The sequence below is a fragment of the Oryctolagus cuniculus genome, chromosome 9, assembly GCF_051225735.1.
Source record: "Oryctolagus cuniculus isolate XC-2025 breed Fujian yellow rabbit chromosome 9, ASM5122573v1, whole genome shotgun sequence".
Classification (NCBI taxonomy): domain Eukaryota; kingdom Metazoa; phylum Chordata; class Mammalia; order Lagomorpha; family Leporidae; genus Oryctolagus; species Oryctolagus cuniculus.
Genome location: NC_142875.1, coordinates 22,306,934 through 22,328,122, shown reverse-complemented (window position 1 = coordinate 22,328,122; position 21,189 = coordinate 22,306,934). Strand labels below are relative to the sequence as shown.

At 35.8% G+C, this 21,189-nt stretch overlaps 1 pseudogene; it reads right to left on the bottom strand.

Annotated features, from left to right (window-relative positions):
• Nucleotides 1–1,050: 1,050 nt before the first annotated feature.
• On the bottom strand, nucleotides 1,051–1,900 carry LOC127492002 (glyceraldehyde-3-phosphate dehydrogenase pseudogene; annotated as a pseudogene).
• Nucleotides 1,901–21,189: the final 19,289 nt, after the last annotated feature.

The following is a 21,189-nucleotide window of genomic DNA, read 5'->3' as shown; positions in this document are numbered from 1 at the left end:
ATGAACTACGAGTGCAAATGCTTTCAGGAAATATTATAAAACAGTCCTCTTTATTCTGTTCAGAAAATCATTCAAGGCTTATTTGAATTTAATGGTAGAGATTAGGGAAAACTCCTGTCAACTTTCCAGAGTTTCAAAGATTTTAAAACTGTTCAATAAAGCACTTGCTACAGCTTATGGCTTTACTCATTCAAAACTTGTTTCCCCAAACCCCTCTTTGTTTAAATAATTAAAATGTAGCATGGTGTATAATAATGTGTCCTATAGAACCAAACTCAACCACTCTGAATCTTCACCTTAAATATAAATTATGAAGGTTTTGATAATTAATCAAATAATGTTTATACATGCTAAGTTAAATAATAGTGCATATATCAAGTGCCCAATACATCTTGGCTGTCTTTATTGGGAAAATAACTTAAAATAATTAGTAGAGAGGATTTTTAATGTTCTCAACAAAAAATAATTATGCTTGTTTGAGTCAATGGTTATACTAGGTATCATGATATAATGATCACATATTTATTGTGTACATTTATTTAAATATCACTGTACTTCATAAATATGCAGTTATTTTTGTCAATTAAATAAAAACGTTTTTAAACAATAGCTAAAAATATAAACACCCCTTTTTTACCCTGAAGAACTAATGATAAATATAGTTCAGGGTACAATTACACTCTGGCTTTTCACAGTTACTTAACATACTGACATATTAAGTTGAATTACTTATTTAAGCTAAAGCAGGATTTTATTGCTTCGAAACAAAGTGGTGGAGATGAAAAGTATCACTGCAGTAACTGCAGTGTAGACTAGTCCAATTACCCTGACCTCTAGTTGAAGAATTCTTAAATTGATGAAAATGAGTATCAGATTCCTTTCTGGGGAAGGAGGATGCAGCAGACTTTATTGATGGTAACATGAAAAGTTAGGGCGCCCCATGCCCCTCCCCTTCTCCAGCAGATGTGAGATGGAAACTGTGAGAGGAGATTCTCACCCTGTTGAGTCTCTTCCTTTGGTGCTCTCCTTCGGACAGTGGCATAGGGGATCTCACTCCTTGAAGCTTACATGGACCATAAAATCCAGCATCCTCTTGCTGTAGCCAAATTCATGGTCATATCAGGAAACCAGTTTTGCAAATTGGGAATTGAGGCCAATGCCTGCTCCCGAATTGAAGGTGGAAGAGTGGGTATCAGTGTTAAATTTTCAAGAGATATCCCAGTTCTCAGTGTAGCCCAGGGAACCTCTGATGCCTGCTTCACCTCTTACTTGATGTCAAAATATTTGGCAGCTTTCACCAGATGGCACGTCACGTCTGTGACTTAAATATTGGGGGTAGGCACCCAGAAGACCATTGCAGTGACTTTCCCATTCAACTCAGGGATGATTTTGTCCTTAGTCTAGGCAGCAAATGTGTAGATGATGTTCTCGCCAGCACTAAGGTCATTCCATCACCATTTATTGGAGGGGCCATCCATAGTCTACTTAGTGGCAGTGATCATAAGTCCTTCCACAATGCCAAAGTTGTCATGGATGACCTTGGCCAGGGAGAAGAAGAAGTTGCTGGTGCAGGAGTTATTACTGATGATCTTGAGGATGTTGTGATACCTCTCAAGGTTCACACCGCTCACAAACATGGAGTATCAGCAGAGGGGCAGAGATGATGACCAATTTTGGTCCACTCTACAAGTGAACCTCAGTCTTATCCATAATGATGAAGATTCCAGTGGATGCAATAACATATTTGGCACAAATATCACCCCATTGAAATCAGCAGGATCTCACTCCTGGAAGACAGTGATGCCTTTCCCACTGATGACTTCTTGTTCTCATCCTTCACTGTGCTATGGAACTTGCCATGGGTGGAATCTTACAGGAACCTGAAGACCATGTAGTTGAAGTCAAGAGAAGAATCAGTGGTGGTGAAAACAGCCTTAGTGGGGCCAGTGTTGAGGTGTAGTGTGTAAAGACACTGTTGCGATGCTGGTATCCCATATGGATGCCAGTCTCTGCCCCAGCTGCTCCTTTTCTGCTTCCTGCTAATGGTCTGGAAAAAGTAGTGGAGGATGGTGGGGTGCTTGGTACCATGACACCCACTTGGGAGACCCAGAGGGAAGCTCCTGGCTTCGAGCTTCAGCCTGGCCCAACCCTGGCTATTGTAGCCTTCTGGGGAGTATGCCAAGATCTGTTTGTTTGTCTGTCTGTCTGTCTCTCTCTGTAACTCTGACTTCTGAAAAAAATAAAACAAATCTTAAAAAAAAAAAAACACTAGCCTGTATGACCAAAATTTGTTCACTTTGTCCTTCATTGCATCTCAGCAATGCAACAGCACTAGCACTACACAAGCAGCTCCAACTATCTGTCAGACAGGAAGGAACAGAGTGCCAACCATTAAACTCCTGCTTATTCCTCATATTACACAGATTTGCAGCTCTCCTTTTAAACCAAGTTTATAACTTACGTAACTATTAGATCTTAGTTTGGTATTCAATTTTTGAGGTTCTGAAATTTTATTTTATTTATTTTATTTTATTTATGGACTTTCCAATGACAATTTTGTTCCTTTTAAAGAAACTCTGAAAAATTTTGTCATCCTGCTATTATGTAAAAATAATATGTATGGGGCCAGCGCCATGGCTCAATAGGCTAATCCTCCTCCTGCGGCACCGGCAAACCAGATTCTACTCCCGGTTGGGGCGATGGATTCTGTCCCGGTTGCTCCTCTTCCTGTCCAGCTCTCTGCTGTGGCCCGGGAGTGCAGTGGATGATGGCTCAGGCCCTTGGGCCCTGCATCCATATGGGAGACCAGGAGAAGCACCTGGCTCCTGGCTTCGGATCAGGCGCAGTTCACCAGCCGCAGCCCGCCGGCTGCAGCGACCACTGGAGTGTGAACCAACAGTAAAAGGAAGACCTTTCTCCCTGTTTCTTTCTCTCACTGTCTACTCTGCCTGTTAAAAAAATAATAATAATATGTATGGAAAAGAACATTATATTATTAAAAAATAATACATTTTTCTTATAAATTTATTGCATTTTATTTACAAACCTGGGTATTTAAAATTTATCATTTAAATAAATATCAACTCCTAAAGTACCTTGCAAATGTATTGCTAATCTTGCCTATCAACAAAATGGAGTTAATTACTCTTTGATGAAATGCAATGGTCATCTCATGCTGGCAGGCATGAAAATTGGATTCCTCATGCATTGGTAGTTTAAATATAAATGGCAGAGAAACTCTGGAAAATATTTTGGCAGCTTATCATGGAAACAAAAACATACAGGCAAACATATTGAAATACTCTTGACTGAGCAACCTCACTCCTACCCATTTATTCCACACAAAAGGAAATTTATGTTAATATTAAAAACTGCAGGTGACTGTTTGTAGACACTTTATTTGTAACAACACCAATCTGAAAAAAAAAACCCAAATGGCTATCAGTAGGTTAATGGTTAAACAAAATGTGGAAAATTCATATCCCAAAACACCAATCAACAATAAACAGAAAGGAACTATTTTTACATGAAATTGCTTGGATTAGATCTCAAGGGAATTATGCTGCAAGAAAAAGTATTATCTCAAAAGGAGATTGTAGGACCAACACAAAAGATTAACACCCTGCCTGTGACACCAGCATCCCATATGAGTGCAGATGGGAGCCTTGGCTGCTTCCACTCTCTGCTAATGCACATAGGAAAGGAACAGAAGGATACATAAATGCCTGGGCTCCTGTCACCCATTTGAGAGACCCAGATAAAATTCCAGGTTCCTTAGCATATACTAAGTAAAGATTTCAACAGACTGCAACCACACAGACACACAAAGTATAGAGTACTGTTTGAGTAGTAGTTTTACTGTTAATTCGCATAATACAACACACTTTGGACAGAGATCCTACATGGGGAGTAGGTGCAGAGTGACTCTCGTTGTTGATTTATGTTGTCTTATTTATGATGTCAGTAATCCCCCAAGGCTCTTGTCATGAGCTGTCAAGGCTACAGAAGCCTCTTGAGTTCACCAACTCCAATCTTATTTAGAGAAGGCCATAGTCAAAGTGGAAGTTCTCTCCTCCCTTCAGAGAAAGGTATCTCCCTCTTTGATGGCCCCTTCTTTCCGCTGGGATCTAAATCACAGATTATTTTTTGCCATAGTGTCTTGGCTTTCCATGCCTGAAATACTCTCATGGGCTCTTTAGCTGGATCCAAATGTCTTAAGGGCTGATTCTGAGGCCAGAGTGCTGTTTAGGACATCTGGCATTCTATGAGTCTGCTGTATATCCCACTTCCCATGTTGGATCATTCTCTCCTTTTAAATACTATCAGTTATTATTAGCAGACACTAGTCTTATTTATGTGATCCCTTTGACACTTAATTTTATCATTGTGATCAATTATGAACTGAAATTGATCACTTTGATTAGTAATATGGCATTGGTACATGCACCTTGATGGTATTGAATTGGAATCCCCCGGCACATTTCTAGCTCTACCTTCAAGGGTAAGTCCAAGTGAGTATGTGCCGAATTGTACATCTCTTTACTCTCTTATTCCCACTCTTATATTTAACAGGTATCACTTTTCAGTTAATTTTAAAAGCCTAAGAATAATTGTGTGCTAATTAAAGAGTTCAACCAGTGGTATTAAGTAGAACAAAAAAATACCAAAAGGAATAAAATAGTAAGTTGTTCCGCAACAGTCAGGACAAGGGTTGATGAAGTCATTGTTTCTCATAGTGTCCATTTCACTTCAACAGGTTTCCTCTTAGGTGCTCAGTTAGTTGTCACTGATCAGGGAGAACATACAATATTTGTTCCTTTGGGACTGGCTTATTTCACTCAGCATGGTGTTTTCTGGATTCCTCCATTTTGTTGCAAATGACCAGATTTCATTTTTTAACTGCTGTATAGTATTCTATAGAGTACATATCCCATAATTTATCCAGTCTTCTGTTGATGGGCATTTAGGTTGATTCCATGTCTTAGCTATTGTGAATTGAGCTGCAATAAACAATGAGGTGTGGACAGCTCTTTTATGTACCAATTTAATTTCCTTTCGGTAAATTCCAAGGAGTGGGATGGCTGGGTCATGTGGTACAGCTATATTCAGGTTTCTGAGGAATCTCCAAACTGACTCCCATAGTGGCTTTACCAGTTTGCATTCCCACCAATACTGGGTTAGTGTGCCTTTTTCCCCATATCCTCGCCAGCATATACTGTTAGTTGATTTCTGTATGTAAGCCATTCTAACCAGGTGAGGTTAAACCTCATTGTGGTTTTGATTTACATTTCGCTGATGGCTAGTGATCCTGAATATTTTTTCATGTGTCTGTTGGCCGTGTGGATTTCCTCTTCTGAAAAATGTCTATTTAGGTCCCTGGCCTATCTCTTAAATGTTTTTTGTTTTGTTTTGCTGTTATGGAGTTTCTTGATCTCTTTGTAGATTCTGGTTATTAAACTTTTATCATTTACATAATTGCTATTTCAACAGTAAAACCACCATTACTGCCTTTTCAGGAGTGAGCCAGCAGATGGAAGATTCTCTCTCTCTCTCTCTCTCTCTCTCTCTCTCTCTGTCTCTCTCTCTCTCTCTCTCATAAACACACACACTTTCTCTTTTTCTCAACTCTGTCTCAAATAAATAAATAAATCTTTAGTAGAAGTGATTATGTGTAAATGTGTACTGTATAATCACATGTATATGTTATTGAAATTGCAGCCTTTTAGGAATGTGGTTGGGAAGATTGTGGGAAAAGGACATAGCTATAAAATAGTAGCAAGGGGCAGCTTATGGTAATGGAAAGTTCTGTATCTTGATTGTGGTGGTGACTGTGCATTTATAAACGAGATAAAATTCCTTTAAAATTTAAACACACACAAATTGTAGATAAAAATGATGAAATCTAAGAAAGTTCTAGTGATTGTAACAATAGCAATTTCTTGGTTTTGATATTATATTAAAGTAAGCAAAACTGAACACTTCCTAAAATTTTAAAACAGATTTTATATGTAATATAATATTGTAATACTGACATGAACTGGATTTTGAGTCTTACAGAGGACAGAACATGTCATAGGGAGAATGACAAAATGTAGAGGGGGTGATCCTGAATTCCATAGTCAGGTAAGTGAATAACTCATCAGGTACTTAACATTACTCAAAGAAGTATTTAAGAAAAACTTTGAAACTAATAACCAGTCCTCTTACAAACTGGCCATTAGTAACCTGCATTTCCTTTTGCATGCCACAGAGTCACATGGAGATGGATTGCTTCTGAAATGAAATGAAATGTTTTATAAATACACCTCATTTCCAGTGTTAAACAACTTGGTCTTGGTGCACCAGAGACTGAACAAGTTTATTGAAGAAATGTTGTTGGTACACTTAAGCTATTCATATCATTCGTCTTTTCTTTCTATAGTAGAGGTTCTCCAACTAAGAGTAATTTTACCTCTGCCTGTATTTGGCAGTGTCTGGATACAATTTTGATGAATTCATTTTGATGATCACTGCTGCTGGCACCTAGGAAGTAGAGGCCAGGGATGCTGCAAACATGTACTGGGAAGCCCCCCAAACAGGTAATTAACTAACCCAAAATATCAACAGTGTCCAGGTTCAGAACTTTATTTCATAGGCAACTGCACATATCCAATCATTTTCATCAAAATACCCAAATATTTAAATGCAATTTATGTAGAGGTGACATAAAATAAAAAGTCACTTGTCAGAATTCACTTGATCCAAACTCTATATACTTGGAACTCAGGGTTGGTTTTGTGAAGATAAATTGCCCAAAGTCATTAAGTCTATCCAGGTTATCTGTATACTAATCTGTAGACAAGAGTGTAGGTCTCCTCTCCAGCTACAGTGCACAGTTAGAAAAAATAAGACATTTGAGAACTCAGGTCGTCACACCTAGAGTTGATATTCCTATGCAAGAAGATAAATATATTCCAAAGTCCTTGATTTTGGTGATGATAACCACTTCAGTAACTTCTTTTTATCATACTAAAATGAAATTCAGTTCTGAAGAGAGTTGAACTTATCATTTTGATAAGATTAAACATTGTCAAAGAAGTTATTTCAAAAAAATGAAATGAAAGGATTTTGCATGGTGCTTTCAAACTGATACATATTGCTCTTATTTTTATTATGGGATAAAAATATTTTAACAGTAATTACATTTGCCTATGTACAGTGAATGTGATTTTTATTCTTTCATTTTTGTCAGATTAATATAGATCCTAGTAATCTTATTTTTTGGATAAAAAGTTTGACCTTTTTTGAAACTCTACATCTTAAAAATCATTACACTTCTAGATAGTGAAATAAATGTGTTAAGACCATATTACAAAAAAAAAACTTTGTAAAGTATTTTTTGGTTTTTCTTTTTGAAATACATGAAACAATTTATTAAGACTATGATTATGGCCGGTGCTGCGGCTCAATATGCAGCGCCGGCACACCAGGTTCTGTCCTGGTTGGGGCGCCAGATTCTGTCCCGGTTGCCCCCTTCCAGGCCAGCTCTCTGCTGTGGCCAGGGAGTGCAGTGGAGGATGGCCCAAGTGCTTGGGCCCTGCACCCACATGGGAGACCGGGAGAGGCACCTGGCACCTGGGTCCTGGCTTCGGATCGGTGCAGTGTGCCAGCCGCAGCACGCCAGCCACAGCGGCCATTGGAGGGTGAACCAATGGCAAAGGAAGACCTTTCTCTCACTGTCCACTCTGCCTGTCAAAAAAAAAAAAAAAAAAAGACTATGATTATAACAGTGAAGAGCAAGCAAGATATTTCTTATGAGTTTTAACTCAATATTTTCTGGCTTAATAGTTAATCACTTAGGATGAACTACTTGTGAGAAATAGCTTCAAATCTTTATGCTACTGAACTGGGGCTGACAATCAGGGTAAACCAACCATGGGAGGGAGAGAATGAGATGAAAGAAAATCTGTGTTATTCCAGAGTTCAGCCTCACCATGAATGTACTGAAGTCAGATTTGACCTCCTGCTATTCAACCAGGAGACCCAAAAATAATAAGAATTCCAGTCTGCGGTGAAAGAAATCGTGAATAAAGCTTATAACTCATTCAATCTTCTCTATTGCTTTCTTGTTTCCTTTTGTGAGGCACAAGCATAAAGGTACCGAATTTCAGCTTCTCACAGGGGCAGAACCACATGCACTATGCAAGGATTGTGTGTTGGCTCAACTCCATGTCAGCATACTGTCAAAATAAAGAATGATATATAAATCTGTATATTGTGCCAACAACAGCATATAAACTTCCTGGAGTTCATCCAACTTTGCATAGAGGGCACCTTTGTGCAGCAAGCCTGGAATATTATTATGAAGTCATGTTTTTGAAGGATGCTATCAAGGGTAAAAAAAATTTGGAATTTTTGACAGTGATATTGAACAAATATTTCCAGTTGCTTATATTTTATGTTTCTGTTATGTTCTGTGATAGTGATGTGAATGTATATGTTTTGAATATAAACACACAGTTGGATAGAACCACATCATAGTAAATGCCAGAGATATTAAGTAGCACTTTACATAGATGAAAGCCAGAAACAGAAATAGACTTTCACAATGAGAATTGTAAAACAATGAAGAATGAGCTGAGAGCCAAAAAGATCGCTCTCTCCTGTGTGTGTGTATATGTGCATGTGTGTGTGTGTGTGTGTGTGTGTCACTCTGCCATTAAATAAATAAGTAAATCTTAAAAGTTCAGTACAGTCAGGTTCAAGTGCTTTCTGGTGTTGTAGCACTCAGGAATGGCAGACCACAGTCGGAGGTTACTAGAAACTGTCATTCAAAAAAATTTTATTATTTCTATGACACAATTTATGTATATTCCAGATCACTACCTGCCTATGCAATGACCCTGTGGTAGGAAAGAATCAGAGGGAAGAGTTGCAAGCAAGAGCAAAATGCAGCAGGAGCAAAAAAGAGTTCAAGGTTGATTGTCATAAAGATGGAAATAATAATAAGGGAGATACTAAGGAGTATACTAATTATTAATAATGAAGAAGCTACATGTGCTGAGAAAATCAGAAGCGAAATTCCTATCTGAAAGGACTCTCCTATTTTCCAGATACTCATTTCCTATACAACTGGCTCTGAGACAAGTTAAAAATAAGGATAATTTCTTAAAATATTTTTCTAAAAATAAACCACTATTGTGGGATATGTTGACCCTATCCATACAGTCTAAACACACTTCCATTTCCAATACAATTCAGAAGATTGCACAATTTCTTATATTTTGAGCATGAAAAATGATATTCTATATGCTAATATGTCTATAACATACATCAAAATATCATTCTGTTGATGGACTCCCTTTCTAAATATTTGATCACTAAAAGGAATTAATAGCCCATTACTATTTCAGTAAAGAATATAAGTAGATTTTTTAGACATCTTGTCTGATTCTTCAAAAAAGCATTTTACCTTTCACCTGGACTTAGAAAATTCCATTGTTTTTCTCTGCATATAGAATCATACCAAATAAACTAAACTTCTTGGATTTAGTTTATACAACTTTCTGCGTACAAATTTTTTAAGATAAATTTGGTTTTGCAATACTATGATTCATATGAGATTGGGATGTTTATTCAATTCCCCCATTGTTTCCCAGAAGAAAAGAGAAGCTCTCCAGTAAAATCTGAGCTCACTTATTTATTTATTGGTAGGGGCTAACTATTGCATTATTAACTGCAACAAGATAACTTTATAGCTAATGGAATTTGATGCCTTGCTTCCAGTTTGATGCCTCTGGCTAGATTTGCATACCATACAATTTTATTGACTAAACATAGTGATTCATTTTTAAAACTACTTTTCAAAAGTTCTGTTTTTATGGGCAACTTAGGTTCTTTCCTTTGCACCAGCTTCTTTCATGTCTCGCTCATGGGCAATATTTTTAATCTAATTTCCCTTATTTAGATAGATACACAACCTTAACTTTTGCACAGTAAGTTTGCTGCCATCAGTTAATATTCAAATTGTCTGAATAATTTAATTTTTTATGCTTTTATTTTTAAACCATCTCAAACTTACGAAAAATTTGTAAGTAAATTATAAGGAATTTGCTTCCCTTAGCCATGTCTTCAGTCTTGAATAAGTTCCTTTGTATTTCCTGCTGCCATTGAACTCTGTAATGACCTTGCACAGCTCTCAGGTGTGCATTCCTCAGCCAGCGTGTCCTCTAGATCTCACCCAATGTGGTCACTCAGAACTTATGAATAGTAATTTTTGTGTCATGCTTACAGTTTTTAAATGTTATCTACAGTACCTTAGGCCGGCGCCGTGGCTCACTTGGCTAATCCTCTGCCTGCGGCGCTGGCCACCCCAGGTTCTAGTCCCGGCTGGGACACCAGATTCTGTCCTGATTGTTCCTCTTCCAGGCCAGCTTTCTGCTGTGGCCCGGGAAGGCAGTGGAGGATGGCCCAGGTGATTGGGCCCTGCACCTGCATGGGAGACCAGGAGGAAGCACCTGGCTCCTGGCTTTGGATAGGTGGAGCTGCCATTTGGGGGGTGAACCAACGAGAGGAAGACTTTTCTATCTGTCTCTCTCTCTCTCACTGTCTAACTCTGCCTGTCAAAAAAAATGTTATCTACAAAAGAAAGATTTTTATGTTTCTTTTTTTGAATTTATGACACTCTTGTCTAATTTTGTTATTTTTATATCTACACTTATTTCATTTTATTTTAAACATGTTACTGAAATATAGTTGGCATACCACAAAATGCATATATGTTACAGATAAATGAGTTTTGTCTTACATTCATCACCTAGACCCACACTAAGTACAAAATACCTCAAGTACATCAAGTAGCAACAGATGACAGGACTAGGTGAAGCAGATTTCATCTTAAAATCAGCAATCTTTATAGTAAAAGAATAATTCTAGAATACAAAAGTAAAATCTTAGTAATTTTCAGCACTGTGTGAGAAAGTTCAAAATGAATGGCTAGCCTTCTGCTGAAAAGAATTTAATTCAATCAGTCTAATCTTTAGAAAGCAGCCAAAAACACAGGTGTAAAACCTAGAAGTAGTTTGCATTTACATATTCAATGAGCAAACAGAGGAATAAGGGCAGGCAGGGAGAGACATTTACAATGAATATCATTACCTTTGAAATTTTGGTTTCATAAAAGAGAAAACAGGAATAAACCTCACTGCTTCTTTGTATCCATTATTTTAATTAATCCTTGTGACAAGTAAGGTGACTTTCAGTCAATTACTATTATCTAATTGATTTTACAGTGAGAGTTATCTGAGTTTTAAAGAGGCAAAATGACTGACTTGAGGTTTCAACATTTTCTTAGTTGAAGGAACAGAATTTGAATAGCAATTTTGCTGAATCCTGTGAACCCAATGCCTTAAGGCCTACTCCTTAGTATCTTGCTCATAGACCCAAGGACAGATTCAGTTTTGTATTCAGATTGGGTTGAGTCTGTTTATATCTTTCAAAAGCTATAAATTTATTTTTTCATTAATTTAGTTTATTCCTTTGTTTCCTTAAGACTTCCTTCCTTCCTAAAGCCATGCTTAGTTGCAAATATACAGTTAATTAAATGTGATTTCTGTAGAACCAAACCTGAAGAAAACCAGGTAGCTGAAAAATAAAAATAAATTATTTTTTTCTTGTTTTAATCTTTGTGACAGTCACTAAAGAAATACAAGAAAACACAGGGACAGAAAAGAAGTAAAAATAAAATGCCCCTGATTCCACTTTTAGAAATAATGACTGGTCATACTTTTTCTATAACTCTCCTATCACCGAATTGTTGACATTTTTAACCCTTTTGAAAAACATGCTGTGTAAGATTCATTGTGATTTTAAGTCATCAATTATCAAGGCATTTTGTTATTATTGTTATTATTTTTTAAAGTTAGAGTTACACAGAGAGAGGGAAGCGTGGGGGGGCGGTGGCGGGAGAGGGGGTCTTCCATGACTCCCCAATTGGCCGCAGGGCCAGAGCTGGGAGGATCCGAAGCCAGGAGCCAGGAGGTTCGTCCAGGTTCCCACATGGGTGCAGGGACCCAAGGACTTGGGCCATCTTCCCCTGCTTTCCCAGGCTATAGCAGAGAGCTGAATGGGAAGTGGAGCAGTCCAGTCTTGAACCAGCACCCACATGGGATGCCGGCGCTTCAGGCCAGGGAGTTAACCTGCTGCGCCACAGGGCTGGTCCCTCAATGCCTATTTAAAAAAAAAAAAAAAAATTTATTTATTTATTTGAAAGGCAGAGTTACAGAGAGTCAGATGTAGAGAGAGAGAGAGAAAGGTCTTCCATCAGCTGGTTCACTCCCCAGATGGCTGCAACTACTAGAGCTGTGCTGATCCGAAGCCAGGAGCCAAGAGCTTCATATGGGTCTCCCAACCAAGTGCAGGGGCCATATCATAAAGCTGGGTCGAAAGTGGAGCAGCCAGGACTACAACCAACACCTATATGGGATGCCTGCACTGCAGGCAGTGGCTTTACCCACTACACTGCAACACCTTCTCCAAGGCCTATTATTTTTGAAGTTATTTATGATTGCATTTTTTGTCTTTTATGACTTATAATTCTCACAAATGTAGTTTTGTTAGAAAAATGAATAATACATGCTTCATTATACTTTGAGATTGTCTGCTTTTGTATGCATGTTTTTCACAACTCAGAAAAAGGTACAAAACCTAAAGTCTTAAGTAATACATTTATAAAGTATTTTCTTGTATATAGTGTAATTCAGTTTTTATTTTATTTTATTTTATTTTATTTTATTTTATTTTATTTGACAGGCAGAGTGGACAGTGAGAAAGAGACACAGAGAGAAAGGTCTTCCTTTGTCATTGGTTCACCCTCCAATGGCCGCCGCGGCCAGCACGCTGCGGCCGGCGCACCGCGCTGATCCAATGGCTGGAGCCAGGTGCTTCTCCTGGTCTCCCATGGGGTGCAGGGCCCAAGGACTGAATAATATTCTTTTGGTAGAATTCAATTTTCATATTTTTCCACAAATAGATATAATATGTGAATTAGCAATATAGATGAGGGAATATTCATTTGTGTGTTTCATCTTTTTCACTTTTATATTAATTATTATATTATTATAATATATAATATTAATTAATTATATTAATAATGAGTTTTTACTCATTTCAAATTCATGTCAGTTGCTGATATTTATGACAGATTTCTTTGTAGATATTTACCTATTATTATTTTCATCCACTTGAAGAGCAGAGCAAAGAAGGTGGGGCAGGGGACAAGGGAGAGAACCTCCATCCACTGGTTAATTGCCCAGATGTCTATGACTGCCAGGGCTGGGCTCAGAGCCATGGCCTCCATGTGGGTTTCAAACTTGGGCAGTGGGGGGGTCCAAACACTTGTGTCATTATGTGCTACCTCCCAAGATGTGTTAGCAGGAAATTAGATTGGAAGCAGAGTCTTTGTACTTGAATCCACGCTCTGATATACGGGATGCAGGTATTCCAAGTGTCAGGTTATCATGTTCTGCCACAATATCTGCTTCATAACAATAGATTTAAATGAATCACAAAATTAAATGAGGTAAACACTATTGGAACAACTGCATATTATGTAAAGAATTTTGACAGAACATCTTCAAGATGTGAGGTAACATATCAAGAGTTATTAAAAAAGTTTATAGATGAGTGCTAATATCTACAATTTCTGTAATAATTTCACACTATGCTATTTTATTTTAAACTGAATATTGACTGTAAATAGAAAGGTTTCTAGTATATGGATATTAAAAACTCAACAAAATTAATATATTAATTAATATAAACCAATCTCCAAAACACAAATACCATATGTTCTCCCTGATCTGTGGTAACTAACAGAGAACCCAAAAGGTAATCTATAGAAGATGGGATGATTTTGAACAGCCCTTGTCTTGACTATAAAGGAACATTTTTTTTCCATACTATTTGTTGAACTCCTTACTCAGTGTAGGTTTAATCTTATGTGTATAAAGTTGATTGAAAATAGATATATTAGTAAAAAATAAGAATGAGAATAGGAGAGGGAGGAGGAAGAAGGTGGAGTTCTGGTGGGAGAGAGGGGAAGATGGAAAGAATCACTGTGTTTCTAAATTTGTATATATGAAATGCATGAAGTTAGTATACCTTAAATAAAAGATTTCTAGGTGAAAAAAGAACATTGCCTATAAATAGAGGGGCCTCCTATATGAACATGAAAAATTCAAGAAAAAATAATATATTGGTTTGATTTACCTAAATTAATTTTTACATAACTTCATTAAGAAACAATTATGAGGGAAATACAAGTATATTCACACAAGATATTATAACAATACTACCTCTAAATAACTACATTTTATAGCTACGGAAGTATGTGTTTCAACAATAAACTAAGTGAATTACAATTTTAGAATCATAACATTTTAGTTATCTAAGAAAATATAATTTAATTTAATCTCAGCAGTATACGAATGACAGGAAAAGAAAAGAAATTCTTATAAAAATGTTAGTTTGCTTACAAAACAATTTAGTGAACTAAGATTACATGATGATGATAGCTAGAAAGATAGATAGGCTGATTATAGAGAGGTCTTATAATCACATATATAACATATCATTGGGATAAAGTATCTCAAAGTGTTTACTTTCATTCCAAATGGCAACACAAATCAGCTTAATGAATCTAATTGCAACATTTACAAAATATTCTTCTAATATAGTGCTTTTAAGAAAGAAGTACAATTAAACTGGTCATTTTGATGTGTCACTTTTAATTGTTTAGAAGAAGATATAGGAAAAAACAGTGCTGTTATTCCTTTTCTTTGCTTATTAGATCCTAATATTCCATTTTCTACATATCCATGAATTGTGATTATCTCGCTGTTTAATTCAGTAAAATTATGTCTTCAAATTTGAATGACATTGATTATATTTTATACAACTTCCATCTCTAAAATTTCTATACTCTATCAATTTTAAGGGAACAACTTCAATATACATATTTGACATCATGATGCTAAACTGTTGGGTCCCCTTCAGTATATCCATCAGGATCTAGAAATGTTGATTTTTCAAATCTTTTTATTTTTAAAACATCTTGGTTTAAAGAATACATGTCTCAAACAATGATTTGCTTTTTCTATTTTCTAGGAAATAAAATTGAAAAGAACAATCTCCCTTATAAGTTGGAAATTCTTTATTGAATTTACAGCAGGCTTCTTCCACAATCATGAAGTTGAGCTCTCTGAAACATTTTGTTGTGTTACTTGAAAAATATCCTTGACTGAAAAGAGCTACTGAACTGTTTAGTTCATAAACAAGTAAGTGTATACTTAGTTTAAATATTTAGACTGTAACTTATGTATTAATCATAAAATGAAGACAGAGATGCAGTTTCATTACACGCTTGAAAAAATACTGATCATGTAGCTCAAGAAAATTTACGTTTAAATTGTATTTTATCCATGCAATTCAAATAAATGGTCCTCTTACATTTAACAGAATATTTATATATATTCTTAAAATCTACATTAAGCAAACAAGAAATACTTTATATTTTGATACCACAGTTATTGAACTGTATGGTACAAATAAAACACTCATTATCACACTTCAGTTTATTTTCGGGAACTATTAGAACTTAGCGGAGTGAAGAATAGTGGTACATGAATGACATGTATCTACCAAATGTAGCAGAGAATATTCAGGTTGTAAACAGAAGAATATAAATTACAGGTCACCACTACTCTATTCAACTTACTGTTATCTCAAGAAAAATTTAGAGTCTAAAATCGAACTATATACATTTCCACAACTTATTACTTATGGATACAGCCCAGAAAACATGCTGCATTATCTTTATTCTTTTAAAACATTACTTTTTTAAATTTATGATAAAGTAAATAAAGATTTGCTATTATACTTACTTTGCCTGAAGCTAAAAAATGTGATTAAATGAAACAAAGTTTCTAGTCCATGATATGATCTTATTTCTGTGATTAAATGATGTCTGATTTCTATTATAGTAGCGTGAGGTTAGAGAATGGGCATTTATCAAGCATCATGTCTCTTCCTGATCCTGAGCTATGATTTTTGATAAATATCTTTTCACTTTATATTAATAAAAGTAGTCACTTACTACAAAAACATTGTAAATTCATTTCTCTTGTTTTGCTTAATATTATACAATTAATAGGAAGCATAGTGTCATTACATATTTGCTTCAGAATCTAAATTCTTTCCAAAATAACTGCATTTGGAAGCTGTCTAGAAGTTAAGCATTGCAGAAAATAAAAAGAGTGAAATTATAAAATGTTTAACTCTTTGAACACATTTGAAAATATCAGAATTAAAGAATTTTAAAAGCATTAAGCAAAGTCCCCAAATCGAAGAGTATCACTGCGAAAAACTTTGTTGTAAATGTCAAACTTCATTTCCACACTGGAAATCATTTTTAACACCTTGCTTTTTCTGGGAGATCTTTCTGAATAATAGATTCTAGCCTTGGGTATATTCCTAGATTTAATTTAAATAGAAATATAAAAGCATGAAATTCCCTTTTGTGTAAAAAACTTTGATACTTTATCTTGTTGTACATTATTATTAGAGTAATGTGGCATGGCTAGCCTTGGAAAGCCTTCAACATAAAAGAATTCATCTACAGATGTACCCTTCACACCAAGAAAAACCCATGAAGCTTGAAGATAGGCACACATTTTGATATAAACCAAAAAAAAATTTTTAAATGAGGACATTTATAAATGAGGATATATTATCTTCAGATATTGTGCACTAAGAGCACTTGACAAGTATTTACCAAATTTTCACTAATAAATTTATGGCATCTCAGATATAAGCTGTCTCATAAAACATATTGAAGTTAGACTGACAATAAATACCTCCTCAGAATATGAGGTTTTCTGAGCTGTAAGAAATTAATAGACCTATTTGCAAAATTTCAAGTAGTTTCTGTAATAACTTAACGATTTGAAACATTCTTTTAATTTCTATCCACAAAAGTAGTGGCAAGGAGATTTCTACGCTACTAGGAGTTTCTAAACCCCTCAGGAAGCTGTACAGGGAGTTCTGTGTTAAGACTATGCTGTCAGTTCAGGTAGCCTGGCTCACTTCTTCCTCAGTAGCTTGCCTTATTGAACTGGATTTTTTGATCAAGGATCGATATAGAATACATAAATTATGCCTGCTACTCATCAAAATAAAATTAATATCAAAATCATATTCTGATCTGTTGAAGTCTCATAAATCATATTCCAGGGGAAAAAAGACAAAAAATTAACAGGAAGAAAACTGAAAAGTAAATAAATAAGTATACAATCAACCAGACAAGTAGATAGCTGCCTCTTAGAGATGTATGAAAACATCTGCAATGTGGAATTGCAAGTTGTGTGGAAGGGTGTACCCTACTATAATACAATGAGTGTATTGATGTGGGGCTTCGTAGGGAGCATGTGTGTTAAGGATACATAGTAAAAAATGCCTTTGCCTTTGTTTTAAACTTTCCAGTGGTCACAGAGCATCTCTAACCTTTCAGTGGTGATAGGTGACACCAATCTTAGTGGTGTGTCACAACAATTCTCTTCAAAATATGACCAGAATCTTCACAGCACCTTGATGAAGCACACACAGCAGTAGGGGTTGTGCAGGCAGAAAGAACTTGACAACCAGAACAGGTGGAGACTGATTCTAATTTTTCTGTGTCTACTTTAAACGCTTTTGGAGAAGGAATTAGATGATCGTAGGTATCCTGAGACTGTGAATAAAAATGAAATGCAGAAATATCTTGTTTAGAATGCTTCACATGCCTGTCCTCTTTTCTTTCAACCCACTGTGAGAGTGAACCAGAAAAATACGTTCTGGAGAGAAATATGACTTTCTGGAATTGTGCTACTGGAAATTACACATATAACACATAAACCAAAGGACAGAGACTATAAGTCTCTCTTACCTTCTTTCCAGAGGTAATTTCAACTATAATCAAATAAATGATGAGAATCTGAATAAAAACGTAGAGTGAAAAGTGGCATGTGGGATGGATTAGTTGATCCTTGCAGCTGGCCTGAGTGTAGACCTAGACTTATTAATATTGGAATTATCTTGTTCTCTGAAATTCTAAGAGGAACTTTTACTTTGCTTACAGTGGGACTTAACGTTTGCCCTACATTTGGTGAAGAAAAAGTCAAAACCTGAAAAGATAGACTTAGAATCTTTTTGAAGAAAGGGTAAGTGCACAAATAAGGCTAGGTTGATAGTGAACAAGATGATTGAGAGCAAGTGGTGATGAAGAGGGTTAGAAAATTGTCACCCAGCCAGATATGAAAAAAGAAACAGAGTTTGATAACTTTATGTGAGTCGGGTTTGAAGGATGACAGCTCTCAAGCAGCTACAATGCATAAACAATTTAGGAAGCTGGGGAAAGCTTTGCAGAGAATTGCTGTAAGTCATCAAAAAATTTATAACTTGCTTTGGGTGGCTCTACAAACACTCTATGGAGTTTGATCCTAGCCAGGCCCATTGCTACATTGGCACTAGTTACTCAGTCATTTAGTTCAGCAGTGCAGTCTGGGTAGAGTGTGTAATGAAGTGGTGAGCTTGACACCGTTTGTGTTCCCCACTCCTGGGACAAAGATGAGGCTCACAACAGAGTGTTGATTATTTTCCTGTCATGAAGGACTACAAGGGATATTGTAAATGTGCACTGTTTTGGAATACAAACATTTAAATGCATTTCAAAGTATGACTTTATAAAATCTATAAATCTCCATGAGGTTCATACATATGCCTTAAATTTGCAGAAAAACATCAGTGACCAATAGATAGAGATTAAAATTAAATATTTATTGCTTTAGTAGGGAAAAGTATCTAGGCAACATTATTCAGCTCTATGAACAGGGAGGGCATTCCTGGATCATAATTCCCCATGATCAATAGGCCTGGAAAGCAAGAGTGGATGAGGAGGCAAAGGCAATGGCAAGTAATGAAGTTACCTATTGCAGAAAACTCTGGTTGCAGGATAGTAAGTATTTTCAGAAGAAAGGACTGTCTGGATGTACCAGGCTGTGTGCCAAGCATTTCAGAATGAAGCTCATTAGCTTGCACAATCTCCACCCAGCACAAGATCAAATGAAATCACATGTCTACACAGACCTGTACCACAGATAGAGTATTCACCCAATGTCACTATCATAGGGAGAAATCCAATAATGACAGGAGAAGACCAAGCAACTCATCTCTCTTTTTTCAAGATTTATTTTGTATTTGCATTTTATTAATATAAAGAGAACAGATTTAATGTAGCTCATGGATAAAATTCTAAGAACATAAAAATGCTTTTCTTTTTAATTTAAATATTGTGCTGGCAAATAAGATTTTGATATATTTATAGTGTATGACATGACCTACTGATGTACGTAAAACATGCAATGCCTTACATAGTTATCTACCTTTCTGTTGTGAGGATACTTAGAACCTGTTGTTAGTATTTCTCAAGTACACTATATATTACATTTGTTCTTGTCACCATGATGTGCAACCACATCTTAACAGACCCTTCATTTCACAGTCATGATGAGCCTACTAGGTACAATCAGATGCTGAGGCAAATCTACAGAAAAAGGGAAAAATAAGTGTCCATGCTAGTGAGTGAATCTTCAAGGAAATAGGTACTTAGAGAAGGAGAAATTATATAAAATAACCTAGAGATGATCCATTCTAAAAAGATGAGTCAGAGAAGACATAATTCTGGAAAATAAATAGCATTTTTTTGCTGCACTCAGTGATATTAATTGTTAAATAGAATATCCTAGAAATTAAACTGTTATTGGCAGAGTATTTAAAAAGTGATTCAAATCAGGTTTTACTGTTCACCCAACTCCTTCAGGAAGATTAGTTTTAGAGAAAGCAAACTTCATCGTTTCCACAGGTTCAGTGATATTTTGTTTAGGAAGTGATATTGATGTCACTGAATTAAAACAGATAGTCCTTATGACTTTCTATTGTTCAGAGTAAATTTTAAAAAGTGTGAAAGAACTATGACTAGTTGATGAACTGTAAATTTTATAAATGCTGACATGGTAAATGCAATGATATATTTGTCAAACAGTTTGTAAGGAAACAGAGATACAGGAGGATGGATTTTAAAGAAGTGAAGATACAAGTACTCTCTAAATGTGATGGATTGAAATTACATGCTTACATAGTATTCAGGTTTACGAGCAATAAATAGGTAAACTAAAATAAGAAACTATTCTAAGAAATTGGATGAAGTGGGAAGACAAGACTAAGTCAGATGTCCATCTCATTTCTTGCAGGAAAGAGAAAGGTAAGGTTAATGTTGATAAATGGGAACCAATCTGGAAATATACTAATTATAGTCACAGAGGTCACCATTAAAAAAACTAAGGGCAGCAACTTCCAAACATCATTATCAAGGAATAGAATAGGACTTTGGAAGAGGTTTCTCACAATTGTTCTTTTCTTAAAAAATATTATATTAATTTTGGAATGTACAAATGAAATATAAGTAAATAAGCACTGATGAAATCACAGACCCTTAATGAACAAATAAATAAATATTACAATAATACTTTAAATAAATGTGTGCATTTAATCTTAAGCAGTAAAATTTTCTTTACATATAGTGAATAATCAACTTTTAAAAACCATAATATTTATTCTATGTTGTGTACCTCTGTCGAATTTTTGGCTGTGAAAGACCGCTGTCTAAGATTAAATGCAAAATTTTATGCTTCTCTAGGACAGGAGTACATACATAAAATACAGAACCATGATGAACAAGCATTCTCTGAAACATTCAGGGGACAGCTATACAGCAACACCCAAGTGGTTACAGGCAACAGGGGTGTTTGATTCCATAATAAAATAATTTAGATAGAATAAATGCTTTCTGTACCTTGGGAAATATTTTCTAGGTATGACTCAGCCTAGATGTTGTTTTCTTTCTTCGAAACTAGGTCAGTCTTTCTAACTCTCCTCCTGGCACGGAAGCACAAGGATGAAATTGTTCCTCTGTGGTCAAAGGCAGCTGTGACAAGCATAGTTTTATCACAATTGGAGATGAGAGATATTCATCTTTAAGTTTCTAGATGAGAAGAGCTTGTGGAAAAAATAATAGGGAAAAAAACTATATAACCAGAGCGCTAGAAATTCAGATTATGA